Source organism: Rhinolophus ferrumequinum, chromosome 4, assembly GCF_004115265.2.
Source record: "Rhinolophus ferrumequinum isolate MPI-CBG mRhiFer1 chromosome 4, mRhiFer1_v1.p, whole genome shotgun sequence".
NCBI lineage: Eukaryota > Metazoa > Chordata > Mammalia > Chiroptera > Rhinolophidae > Rhinolophus > Rhinolophus ferrumequinum.
In genome coordinates this window covers 32,221,850-32,236,261 of record NC_046287.1, presented here as the reverse complement: position 1 = coordinate 32,236,261, position 14,412 = coordinate 32,221,850, and positions in this window count along the sequence as shown.

Here is a 14,412-nt window from a genome sequence, read left to right as displayed (position 1 = left end):
GTTATCAAATAATTAGAATAATATGTATGGATTATTAAAACTGCTGGTGCAAATTTATGATGTTGATTGTAGAGACATAAATATAACCCATGCAGCAAACACTCTGAATTTCTGATTACATGCTTTTAAATGAATTTCTTTTTTAAGAAACCAATTTTATAAAAATAAATTCCTCAGCCATCTCTTTCTATGTATAGTCATTTTAGTAACATAAATATATCTACCCAGTGAACCCTACCTAAAACATAGGATAAAATCCATGGTATTTTTCCCTTTGACACTATTTCTCAAACGTATTAAAAGAAAGATTTTTTTCACCCTAGGTTTCAATGATTTTACTACTCAAACAAATGTCATCTATAATTCATTTTAACTCTGTATCTTAGGATTGTTTTATCTTTATATAGCAAGGTAATTTTTCAGTTATTTTCTAATAAAGCTGTATTCTCTATAAGAAGAGACTCATAGAGATATTGGTATGTATAACCCATTTCAAGGTCCAAGGTATACATAATTCTTTACAAAAAATAGTGTATTTATGAGTATTAATAAATGATAGAAGGTGGGAGGCATTAAAAGTCAGGAACAAAGGATATCATCTAATTAATTGATTTTTAAAAGTTACTACTCTTTTGGAGGACATGTTCAATAATGAAACCCCTTACATTTACATTGATATTAGAAAATTATAAAATAGGAAATCAGGTCACAAAGGAGCTTCTAAGGTCAATCTTATTTTTAATGTCAAATTTCATTATTTAATATAGAAGATATTTATTTTTATTCATAAATTTTAATTCACAGATTTATAATTCATAAAACCTTTTATTCTTGATTATGCAAACTATTCTTAATGATATAAACTACTATATGCAGAGACTAATAACAGTAATTATACCTTTTAAACACTATTTTTTATGTGCCTGGTTGGATTAAAATTTTGGATTTGGTTATTTCATTAAAGATTTGGGAATGATAAGTATTGTCTATAGATATATATTCATATATATCTATATATATGCATATATGTATTTTATATATTCACATATATATGATAAAAGTAGTTACACATGTTTAGAAACAATTGTATAGATTTATTTGCTACTCAAGCTGGAATAAACACTTGTTGCCACAAGTGAATTAATGCTTCAAATAAAGTGAAGGCAAACTAATTAAAGCAATTATTAGAAATAATAACAAAAAAAGGATCATGATAAATCTATTACATATTTACCAACATTCCTCAATGATGCTTGATCCCATTTTATTACTAATAAATGTCATTTGAAGCAATGGAGATAGAAAGTTATTACTGAGGATATGGTCCAACAATTAAAGTGAAAACAGTTGGCTAAAGAATAGTGAGGGCATTAAGTTTTTAGTAAACAAGTAGGATCTATACTTTACCCTAGATCTAAATATAATGCAATATGGTCCAATATGCTAGGAGTTTAGAAGGTTGCCACTCAGACCTAACAATAAGAAAGCTGAAGAAGTTGAAATCTCAACACCTCTTAGATTCCTCAAAGAATTGAAGGAACAGAGCAAAGCACTGCTCCAGAAATTGGAAAGACAGGCAGATACAGGAAAACCTGAGCAGTAATTCACAAACTGCTGGAGATTCATTTTGGACAATTCTGAGCATTAAAAATCCAGAGTAATCAGTTACCTGGAGGCCCCAACACTTTTGTTAGTTTTACCGCCAGGTCCTTACAATATGAGAGAAAATTCCCTCGTACTGTCATCAAGTGGAGGGCAAAGGAACCGTTTTGAAATATGCCAGAGCATTTTATTTTTAATAAGACCAACTCTCATGAGAAACACTTTAACCAGAAAAAATTTTACCAACACTTTTGCTAAAATGCTGGAGATTTATCAGATCCTATCCCACCTGGGGAAAAGGTTCATCTAGCTTTCCATGTGGGGGAAAGAAAATAGAATTTCCATATGATCTAGCAATTCCACTTCTGTTTATCTATTGGAATGAAACAAAAACAGTAACTCAAAAAGATATATGTACCCCATGTTTATTGCTGTATTATTTACAATAGCCAAGATACGAAAACAACCTAGGTGGCTATAGATAGATGAATGACAAAGAAATTGATATGTGTGTGTTTGTGTGTGTATATATATATATATATATATATATATATATATATATATATATGTATATATGTATATGTATATATATATATAGTGCCAAAAAATGTATACACATTTTAAGAAAGGAAAACTGTATTAAAATCATAATACTCAATATATACTGATAACAAAAGATGAATATAAGTCATGTTTGACTTCTGCAATTACCAGAGGTGCTCAAAGTGTTACCATCAGTGTCCAGACACATCTGGACTACTGCTTGAGCAATGTTGACAAAGAACTACTGCTTGAGCAATGTTGACAAAGTGTCCACTTGTATACATTTTTTTGGCACCCCAGTCAAAAAAAAAATACACACACTTGCACACACATACGTAAAATGGAATAATTTTCAGTTGTAAAGCATAATGAACTCTTGTCATTAGCAAAAATATCAATGGACTTTTAGGGCATTATGCTAAGTGATACAATCAGACAGAGAAACACAATTACCATATGATCTTTCCAAGTGTGGACTCTAAAAATAAATAAGTAAGTAAATTGTAAAAATAAAAAACACGCTCATAGATACAGAGAACAGATTGGTGGTTGCCAGAGGCAAGAGTTGAAAGTTACAAAAAATGGTGAACTTTTTTTTTTAAGTTTAAATAAATTGAGTTGAAAAAAAAAAGGCAGTATAAAGCAACAATATCTAAAAATAATGTACACAATGACCAAAGAAGATTTATCATAGGTGTTCAAAACAGGTTCAACATTCAAACTCAATTAATGTAACCCACACATCAGTAAGCTTAGGAAGAAAAAGAATCACATGATCCTATCAATAAATGCAAAAAAAAAAAAGCATTTGACAAAACCCAGTACTGATTTATGGTAAAAACTCTCAACAGGAATAGATACAGGACTAGAGAAGAACTACCTCAACTTGATACAAACAACTACAAGAAACCTAAACTTAATATCATATTTAATGCTGAAATAGTAGAAACTTTTCTGTTAAGGAACAAAACAAAGTTGTCCTCTTTCACCATTCCTTTTCAACATGACATTGGAAGTTCTAGTTCATAAAATAAGACAAGAAAAGGAAGTGGATTGTATACAGATTGAGAAAGAAAAAAATAAAACTATACATTGTTTTGCAGATGACATGATAATCTTTGTAGAAAATCAAAGAATCAACAACAGCAACACACAGATACACACAGACACACAGACACACAGACACACACACACACCACTAAAACTCTGGAACTAATAAGCAATTATAACAAGGTTACAGGATATAAGGGGGTGGGGGATAACACAAAGTCAATTGTTTTCCAATATACAAGTAAATGAACAAATGGAATTTCAAATTAAAAATACGTATGTGGGAGGAAGGTGATAGATAACGATAAAGGGATCCAATATATGGCGATGGAAAGCAAACTGACTCTGGGTGGTGAACACACAATGTGATATACAGAGGATGTAATACAGAATTGTACACCTGAAATTTATGAAAGTTTACTAACAATTGTCACCCCAATAAACTTTAATTAAAAAAATACATTAACATTTGCATTAGCACCCCCAAAAATGTAATACTTAGGTATACATCTAACAAAAATGTACAAGATTTATCTGAGAAAAATTCAAAACTCTGATGAAAGAAAACAAAGAAGTAATACATGGAGAGATTCCATGTACATGGATGAGAAGACTCAACATTGTCAAGATATCTGTTATTTACAACTTGACCTATAGATTCAATGCAATCCCAATAAAATCTCAACAATTTAGATACAACACCAAAAGTACAATTCATCAAAGAAATAATCAAGAAGCAGGATATCATTAAATTAAAAATTCTGCTCTTCGACAGACAATGTTAAGAAAATCAGAAGACAAGCCATAGGGTGGGAGAAAATATTTGCAAAAGACAGATGATGCAGGACTGTTATAAAAAATATACAAAGAACTCATAAATGTCAACAGTAAGGAAACAACCCAGTTATAAAATGGGCAAAACTCCTAACAGACACCTCACCAAGGAAGACAAAAAGATGGCAAACTATACGATGATGTTCAACTTTGTGTTGCAATAGCAATTGCAAATTAAAACGATAATTAGAGACCACCGCTTAACCTATTAGAATGGCCAAAATCCTAAACATTGATAACAGCAAATGCTGACAAGGATGTGGAGCAACAGGAATTCTTATTTATTGTTGGTGGAAATGCTAACTACAGTCTTGCCTCTCTTAATGACGGGCATACATTCTGAGAAATGTGTCCTAAGGTGATTTTGTTTTTATGAATATCATAGAGTGCACAAACCGAGATGGTATAGCCTACTGTACACCTAGGTTATATGGTGTTGCCTATTGCTCCTGGGCTACAAACCTATGCAGCATGTTACTGTACTGAATGCTGTATGCAACTGTAACACAGTGATAACTATTGTGTATCTAAACCTATACATATACATAGAAAAGGTGGAGTAAAAATACAATATAAAAGAAAAAAAGAGAACACGTGTATAGGGCACTTACCAATAATGGAGTTTGCAGGACTGGAAGTTGCTCTATGTCAGTCAGTGAGTGAGTGGTGAGTGAATGTGAAGGCCTAGGACATGACTGTAAAAGACTATAGACTTTATAAACACTGTACACTTAGGCTAAATTAATTCATTTGGAGATATTTTCTTCAATCATAAATTAACCTCAGCTGACTATAAATAATGCTTTTACTTTTTAAACTTTTTAAAATTTTTTTAAGATTTTGCAACTTTTGTCATAACACTTAGCTTAAAACATAACCACATTGTACAGCTGCACAAAAATATTTTCCTTCCTAATATCCTTGTTCTATAAGTTTTTTTCTGTTTTCAAAATTTTGGATTTTTTTTTTTCTTTTTAAATGTTTTTGTTAAAAACTAGAACATGAACACACACCTCAGCCTCTGCCTACACAGGGTCAGTATAATCACAGGCTTCCCCCCCACACCTTGTCCCACTGGAAGGTGCTCTGGGCCAGTAACAGGCTTGGAGCTGTCATCTATGATAACAGACTTCTTCCAAAATACCTACTGGCTGACCAGCCTGAGTCTCTTCTTGAGGTGTCACTCTTTACAAAAGTTTGTCCATGGTGGTTTGCTTGGTTTCTTTTGTCTTTTTTTTTTTTCCATCATAAATTGGCTTATAAGCAGATAATGCACCATAAATATTCTCTCCATTCATGAAATTCTTGGTATTGTGGCCGTGTTTTGAAACTTTTTAAGGAGTTCTTGAGGTCTCCAAAATCTTCTGCTGACCCCTTCACTGTGAATTTTCTTAGAGGTTTTTTCTTTTCCTGTAGCTTCCTTTTCTCTTCCTGCTTCTTTAGCTTGGTGTCCCTGTTCCAGTCCCAACCACTCCGCATTAGTCAATTCTTCAGGAACCCCTTCTGGAAACTCCTCAATGTCATCTTCATCCATACCCAAGTTAAAGTTGTTTGCCACCTCAAACACAGCTTTGCCGATTTTTGCAACTTTCTCATTCTTGGCAAATCTTTTGATGTCATGGACAAATCTCTTGAGTTCCTTCTTCCAGATCCATTCATACACTTCTTGCTGATATCTCCCCAAGTCCAAGTGATGTTCTTGCTGCAGTCATAGATATGGTAATCCTTCCAGAATTGCATCAGTGTCTTTCTCACTTGCAGCAATAGCCTGACCAAAGGTTCTCCTCAGGTAGTAGGCCTTAAAAGCTGCTATAAATCCTTGATCCATTGGTTGTATCAAAAGGTGGTGTTTGGAGGGAGAAACACCACTTTGATAGTGGGTTAAAAATAACGAAGAAAAAGAGGACGTCCAGGAGCATTATCAACAACCAGCAAAATCCCAAAGGTATGCTATTCACCAAACAACATTTTTCAATTTCACTGGCATAGGAATTCAGGAGGGCATCTTGGAAGAGGAGCTGGGTCATCCATGACTTCTTATTGCTCCTGGAGTACATTGGCAGTGTGTGTTTATGATATGCTTGAAGGCCCTGGATTCTCACTGTGCCAGATCACAAAAGGGGTTTAATTTATAGCCGTGATCATTGCCTCCAAGCAAGACTATAATAATGTCCTTAAAAATCCTTGAAACCTGGCACTGGCTTGGATGAAAGTCCTTTCAAGTATCCTTTTCCTGTATAGGGAAGTTTCATCCAAATTCAATATCTGCTCTGACTAGTCATATTCCTCCAGAATCAGCTTATCTAGAGTTTCTAAAAATTCTTCCGCTGCCTTCACATCAGCACTTGCAGACTCACCACTCACTTTCACATTACATAATGAATAATAATTCTTGAGTCATTTAAATGACCCAGAGCTAGCATTAAATTCAAGGTTATAGTTGGTCCAGTCTTTTCTTTCAACATCACAAACTTTTTTATTTACTCGTGAGCGTCATTGTGCTGAGAGTGATACCCTTCAGTTCAGGTCATTAGAAGTTTCCCCATGTCTGATATAGGCCCCTCTCAAATTTTTGTTAGTCTCGTTGCTTTCAGTGAAGCAGATCTTTTAACAGCTTCCATCACTTTGTTCTTGTTTTTCAAGATTGTAGCTATGGTAGAATGGGATATGCCTGACTGGGGAGCAATAACCATTGATTTTTTACCTTCATAATTCTTTAATTGCTTTTAATTTTGTTTTCGGGTCAGTCATTCAATGTGGCCTCTTACTGGCAATGTTAGCAGTGGATTTTATATTTTTAGGGACCCTGATTAACAAAACAACACGAGATTAAAATCAAACACAAGAAAAATAATGCATTCAAGAGAAGCGATAAACCCAGGATGTATGAGGATGCCACTGACATTTACAACAACTTTTGTTTTTTTAATAAGTACAAAGAGTACACTCTAAAATAATGGTAAGTAGTATAGTAAATGTCTCAACCAATGACATAGTTGTTTAATTTCATTTTCAAGTATTTTGTACTGTACATAATTGTCTGTGCCCTACTTTTAAACATCTGGCAGCACAGTGGGTGTGTTTACCCCAATGTCACCACAAACAAATCGGTAAGGCATTGTGTTACCACATTAGGATGGCTACGGCATGACGAGGTAATAGGAATTTTTCAGCTCCATTATAATCTATGGGCCCAACATCCCAGTTCATTGTTGACCAAAATATCTCATGCAGCTCATGATTGCAATGCAGGTGCTTTGAAAGACAGTTTGGAAGTTTCTTACAAAACTACACATACTCTTCCCATATGATTCAGCCACTGCACTTCTTGATATTCACCCAAAGAAGATGAAAACATATGTGCACAGCAAATCTTGCACATGAATGTTTATAGCAGCTTTATTCATAATTAGCAAAACTTGGATGCAACCAAGATGTCCTTCAGTAGGTGAATGGAAAAGCTCTGGTACATACATAAAATAGAATATCATTTAGTGCTAAAAAGAAATGAGCCATCAAGCCATGAAGAGGCGTGGAGGAAACTGAAATGCATATTACTAAGTGAAAGAAGTCAATCTGAAAATGCTACATACTGTTTTATTCCAACTTAATCACATCCTGGAAAAGGCAAAATTGTGGAGACAGTAAAAATATTAGTGGTTGTTAGGATTGAAGGGGTAAGGCGGAAGGAATCACCACAATTTAGGAGTTTAGGTCAGTGAAATTATCTTATGTAATACTGCAATTGTAGATGAGTCATTAAACATTTGTTGAAACCTATAGAATGTACAACATCAAGAGAAAAGCCTAATTTCACTATAGACTTTGCATGATGATGTATTAATGTAGGCTCATTGATTGTAATAAATGTATTACTCTGGGGCAGAATCTAAATAGTGGAGGAAGTGGTAAACGTGTGGTTACAGGGACTATATGGGAACTCTCTGTACTTTCCATTCAATGTTGCTTAAATTAAAACTACCCTAAAAAAGTCTGTAAATAAATAACAACTACATAAATATGATACACCATATTCTAGCTTTAAATATAATACAAAAACAAGTTAGATTTAACAAATGTGGCTACATTATTATTGTCTAAACTGGACAATTGTAAGAGTGAAAGAGGTTGTTATTAATTATTGCAACTATTTATAGATGATGTAATACAGAATTGTACACCCGAAATCTATGTAATTTTACTAGCAATTGTCACCCAATAAATTTTAAAAAAACATAAATGTAATAAAAAATTATTGCAACTGAAGAACAGGAGTTAATTAAAACTATATCAAATATGCTGGGACACATGACTTTAATCAGCATGCATATTTATTAAATGTTTTTTCTTTAGTTTACAATCAACTTATTTTAAGGAATACATACAATTAATAACTAGGCTTATGTTATTTACTGTATGTATGCTAATCATTAAAACTATATTTTATAGTATTTTGGTGGTGCAAGGAGAAGTAAAATCTAATATAGTATGGTGGTTATCAAATACCATTTCTTACTCAAGTCTAAACTTGGATATATATATACATATATAAACCTGAATATACATATATATGTACATATATATGTACGTATGTGTACATATATATGTACATATATATGTGTGTGTGTGTATGCGTATACACGTACACACACACACACACACATATATATATATATATATAAATTGGGGAATATGTATATATATTTCCCAATTTTTTTCTTAATTTTTATTTTTTTTTCTTAATTTTTATATAATTTTTCTATGTGTAGCTACATAATCATGTCTAGTATTTTCCAAAGTACATCTAAGTTCTGGGAAGCAAACCAAACTTGTTTTATCCAAAAACTTCACAAATTCTGCGTAACTTTCCTAACTCCTACCACTCTTTAAGGTCTCAACTTAAATTTCACTTAATAAAAATACTCAACTACATCAAGAAATACATCTGAAAATACTGTATTACATCAAAATAACTCATGACTTACTATTAAAAATTTATAGATAAATATTCTCTAAGTAAAGTATTTAATGTTAATGTTCCTGTCCCCAGCTAATGTCACTATTTGACAGATTCACCTTTTTTCATATCTCATTTCCTAAAGTAGTACACTAGTATCTCCAGTCCTTTGCTTTCAGTGGAAGTTTAACTAAACAACATGACTTTAAGTCTAAAGAAATAATTTAATTCAATTAATACAGAAAATTTTAAGGGAAGCCTCAAAAGAAATTGAGGATATTTGGGGAGAAAACAAGGAGTAAATATTATAGGCTTCTGGGAAGACCAAAACTCATGGAGGGTTAGAAGGTGGTGAGTACAGGTATTTGGAAGTCTGCATAAATAAATTGATATACTCAGTTTAAAGACTTTGAGTGTTTTTCTTGGAGTGTTTTCTTGACTAGCAGCTGTGGTTTTGTCGAAAGAAAAGTGAGCCAGAAGGACTGGATTCAATTCTAAATTCCACCAATTTTTAGATGTGTGATCAATGAAAAAGTCACAAACTTTATGTGTCTTATTTCTCAAATTTTAAAACAGAGTATAACTCACTGAGTTTTCATGTAGGAAAATAAGATAATTCATATGAAATTGAAATTCAATTATTATTTTGCTTTTACAATTTTATTACTAGAACACCTTGGATGACTGATACCTGATATTTACCAAAATGTAATTTAATCATACCAGTTCTATGGACTGCATTTTTAATTTAAAGAGAAAAAATAATCAAGCTACAGTGGAGTATTTGGAACACATGAGAGAAATCAAAAAGAAAATGGCAGTCTAACTATTAATTACATCATTAGAGATAATAACCTGGCATATGGTGGGAAAGAGTTTAATAAGGCTAAGAGCTATTAAAGCTGAACCAGAAAAAAAAAAAAAAAGCCAACATTTACTTGTGCCAAAGAAGCTCCAAGAGGAACAAAAGGAATCAAACAAAACGAAACTAAACTAAACATTGGTTATTTCTTAGCTAATATTCCCAGTGTTGTACTCCAGGGAATTTAAGGTATCATAATTTTAACACTGAATCATATTTAAATTCTGTTTTTTGATATTTAGGAATGTCAGTAAATATATAATGGACATTTAAGCACCCAATTCTTCATTTAAGTCTCATACTTAATAGTATATTTTAATATTATTTAATACTAAACTCAAGGGCTTATTGGGTCCACAGTATTAATCTAAAACTTTCTTCATAATCCTTATAATGTCAGAACATCATAAAACTATATTAATTCCCATGACTTTTCTTGAAAAAGGAAAATGGAGTAAAAATAAATTCAAAGGACATCAAATAAATGTGTATCCCAACACAGATAGGAATTTTAGAATAACTGAAAAATATATTTGGATTTCACACAAAATTGGTGAAAAAATAAACAAAACTTAGAAACAAAAAGCAAGGTTTTGACCCCAAGAAAATAAAGATTTAAATGTTTTATGCACTTGTTTTCAATTTTATGAAACAAAGTTAAAACTGTTCTGATATAGGGATATTTTTTAGGAATATATAAGATAGTTGATCCTGGTATTCAAATATGTCTTCTTTCTTTATGCTTTTCCAGTATTTTTTTTCTTTCTTTCTTTTGCATCCCTGATTTTTAAAAATTGTTTTAGTATCCCAAGTAGTAAATATTCTGATAGGAGTACTGTATAAGGTATCAGAAGTCTAGTTTCAGTTGTCCTTAACTAACTGAAAGTTTTTGTTTCTAATTAAATTTATTGGGGTGACAATGGTTAGTAAAATTACATACGTTTCAAGTGTACAATTCTGTATTACATCATCTATATATCACATTGTGTGCTCACCACCCAGAGTCAGTTCTCCTTCCATCACCATATATTTGACCCTCTTTACCCTCTTCTATAATCCCGTCTCACCCCTTACCCTCTGGGAACCACTAAACTTCGTCTGTGTCTATGAGGTTTTGTTTCTTTATTTGTTTGTCTTGTTCCTTTGTTGCTTTCAGTTTTATATCTCACACATCAGTGAAATGATATGGTTCTCGACGTTTTCTGTCTGATTTGTATTGCTTAGCATAATAATCTGAAGATCCACCCATAGTGTCACAAATGGCACTATTTCATTTTTTCTATGGCAGAGTAGTATTCTATTGTGAATATATACCACATCTTCTTTATCCATCGTCTATCAAAGGACACTGGTTTTTTTCCATATCTTGGCCACGGTAAATAATGCTGCAGTGAACACTGGAGTACATATATCTTTACAAATAAATGTTTTCAGATATTTTGGTAGATACCCAGCAGAGGGATAGCTGGGTCATATGATAATTCGATTCTTAATTTTTTGAAGAACCTCCACACTGTTTTCCATAGCAACTGTACCAATTTACATTCCCACCAACAGTGTATGAAGGTTACTTTTTCTCCACAGCCTCTCCAACACTTGTAATTACTTGTCATGTTGATAATAGGCATTCTGACAGGTGTGAGGTGATATCTCATTTTGATTTTGATTTGCATTTCCGTAAAAGCTAGTGAAGTTGAGCATTTTTTTCATATATCTGTTGGCCGTTTCTATTCTTCTTGGGAGAAGTTTCTGTTCATGTCCTGTGCCCATTTTTTAATTAGATTGTTTGTCTTTTTCTTGTTGAGTTGTATGAGTCCCTTATGTATTTTGGATATCAGCCCCTAATCGGAGGCATTGCTCGCAAATAGCTTCTCCCATTCGCTTGGCTTCCTCTTTGTTTTGTTGATGGTTTCTTTTGCTGTGCAGAAGCTTTTTAGTTATCGATAGTCCCATTCATTTATTTTAGCTTTTACCTCCCTTGCCTTTGAGATCAAATTTATAAAATCCTCATTCTCTAATGTAGACAATACTTGCTATTAGAATGAAATTGTATGCATGAGAAACAATAATGGAAGTTCTATGGACTGTGCAAATATGAACATCATTAAAACATCATTTCAAGATACAATCTCCAAGTGGAAAATCTTTAAAAATTAACAGTGATCAATAATTCATATCCCTTAGGAATTTTTAATGTTGTCTAGTATCTAGTAATAAAGATAAATTTATTTTTCACTTTCCATTATGGTACATCCCACTGTACATTATAGGCCTTGAAAATCTAAAGACAAATCCAAGGGTGAAAAGATTATAAATGATACTCTATACATGCTCTCATTATTATGACTTGTAATTGATAGCATAATTCGCTGAACTGTGGACTGGTTTGTTAATCGCCTCCCATATTAAAAATATAACAGAGACCCAGAACACAAAATCATTTCATCATTTCAGAAAAGTTAAGCCCATTGATTAACATTTGACAGTCATGGTTTTCCTGTAAAGACAGGATAAGTTTAGAGGCACTGATCTGCCACCAGGATCGTAAGTATGGTAATGAAGCTACCCTTGCCTGTCACAGAAACTGTTGGTGTTGTCTTCTATTGTATTTTTTAAATGAATTTATTTAGCACTAAAGGGGAAAATCACCAAAGAAAAACAAATAAAAATTAATTTCCTTCAGTAACCTCCCCTATGTTTTCATTAACAATGTTATACTCCCCTTGAATCTCATCTCATAGCTGCTACTCTCCAACGTTGATTTCTCCATCTATAAGAAGATGAAAGAAAGATATCTATTAGAAGATGGAGAAATCAGTGTTGTTCTGGATTTTGTTCCTACTAATCTTCCTTCCTTCCTTCCTCTTACTCTGACTAGTTCTTTCTTTCATATTTCCAAGCCCTCACATATATATATCATATATATATATATGATATATATTTCATATTATATATGTATATACATAATATTATATATATGTATAATATGAAAGAAAGAACTAGAGTTCTTTCTATAAATTTTGATTATATATCTTACATATTACATATTATATATTATATATATTTATAATATAATATATATTTATAATATATATATAATCAAAATTTATTGGGGTGACAATGGTTAGTAAAATTAGATGGGTTTCAGGTGTACAATTCTGTAAAACATCTTCTATTTATCACATTGTGTGTTCACCACCGAGTCAGTTCTCCTTCCAACACCACATATTTGACCCTATTTACCCTCATCTACAACCTCCCCCGCCCCCCTTACCCTCTGGTAACCACTAAACTATTCTCTGTGTCTACGAGTTTTTATTTCTTCATTTGTTTGTCTTCTTCCTTTATTGCTTTTAATTTTATATCCCACATATCAGTAAAATCCAGAGTTCTCGACTTATTCTGTGTGACTTATTTTGCCTAGCATAATAATCGCAAGATCCATCCATTTTGTCACAAATGGCATTATTTCATCTTTTCTTATGTCAGAGTAGTATTCCATTGTATATGTATACCACATCTTCTTTATCCAATATTCTATCGATGGACACTTTGGTTTTCTCTATGTCTTGGCCACCGTAAATAAAGCCAAAATGAACATAGGAGCACATAATCGAGAAAACAAAGAGGCAACTAACTGATTGGGAGAAGATATTTGCAAACAGTGCCTCTGATAAGGGGCTAATCCAAATTTATAAGGAACTAATACAACTCAACAACAACAAAATCAATCTAATTAAAAATAAGCACTATTATAATTTTAAAAAATCAAAACTGCTCATCTCTTTACTCTTCCATTGTAAGAATATATTTTCCAAATAAATTTTTATGTTTATGACTATTAATGGGTCAGCAGTATTTTTGCTGTTGTTGTTAGTCTTGTTTTGTTTTTTTTTTCTTTCCATTACATTACCATGAAATTCTCTATTTTGTTAGTTTAATAGGAGCCTCTTTTAAACAACTTGCACATAATTTTTCTTTCCTATAGTAATATACCTCTGACCATTTTATCTAATACTATGTGTCCTCATTTATGAACTTCTCATTTCTCTTTCTTCCATAATCTTGAATTAAAGTAGTTTTTAATTCCTCTTTTCTCAAGGCTCTGAAGTAATCGAATCAATTTTAATATTTTAGATATTAAACTATATAACATATTGTAGAACGTTGTACTTAAACTCTAGACTTAAGGGTTGTCTCTACAGTAAATTTAAGTGCTCAAAATATAGTCACAATTTCCTTTTTGAATTCTTGAAAATCTTGTATATTCATTGCCTGATTTTAAATATATATTTTTTGTATTTTATAAAGTCAAATTAAACTCATATTTACTTATTTTTACTAATTCTATTTAAAGATTTCTTCTTGCATCTCAGACATTCTTTCTGAGATTATTTTCTTCTTAAAGAATATTTTTAGTACTTGTTTTAGTAATCCCTCCCAATTCTCTATTTGTATCCATTCCTAGATTGACAGCTAACTAGGAATATAATCAAGCCAATATGATTTTTAAACTATTCTAAAACAATATTTTACTGTCTTTCCAATTCTACTGTTAAATTCT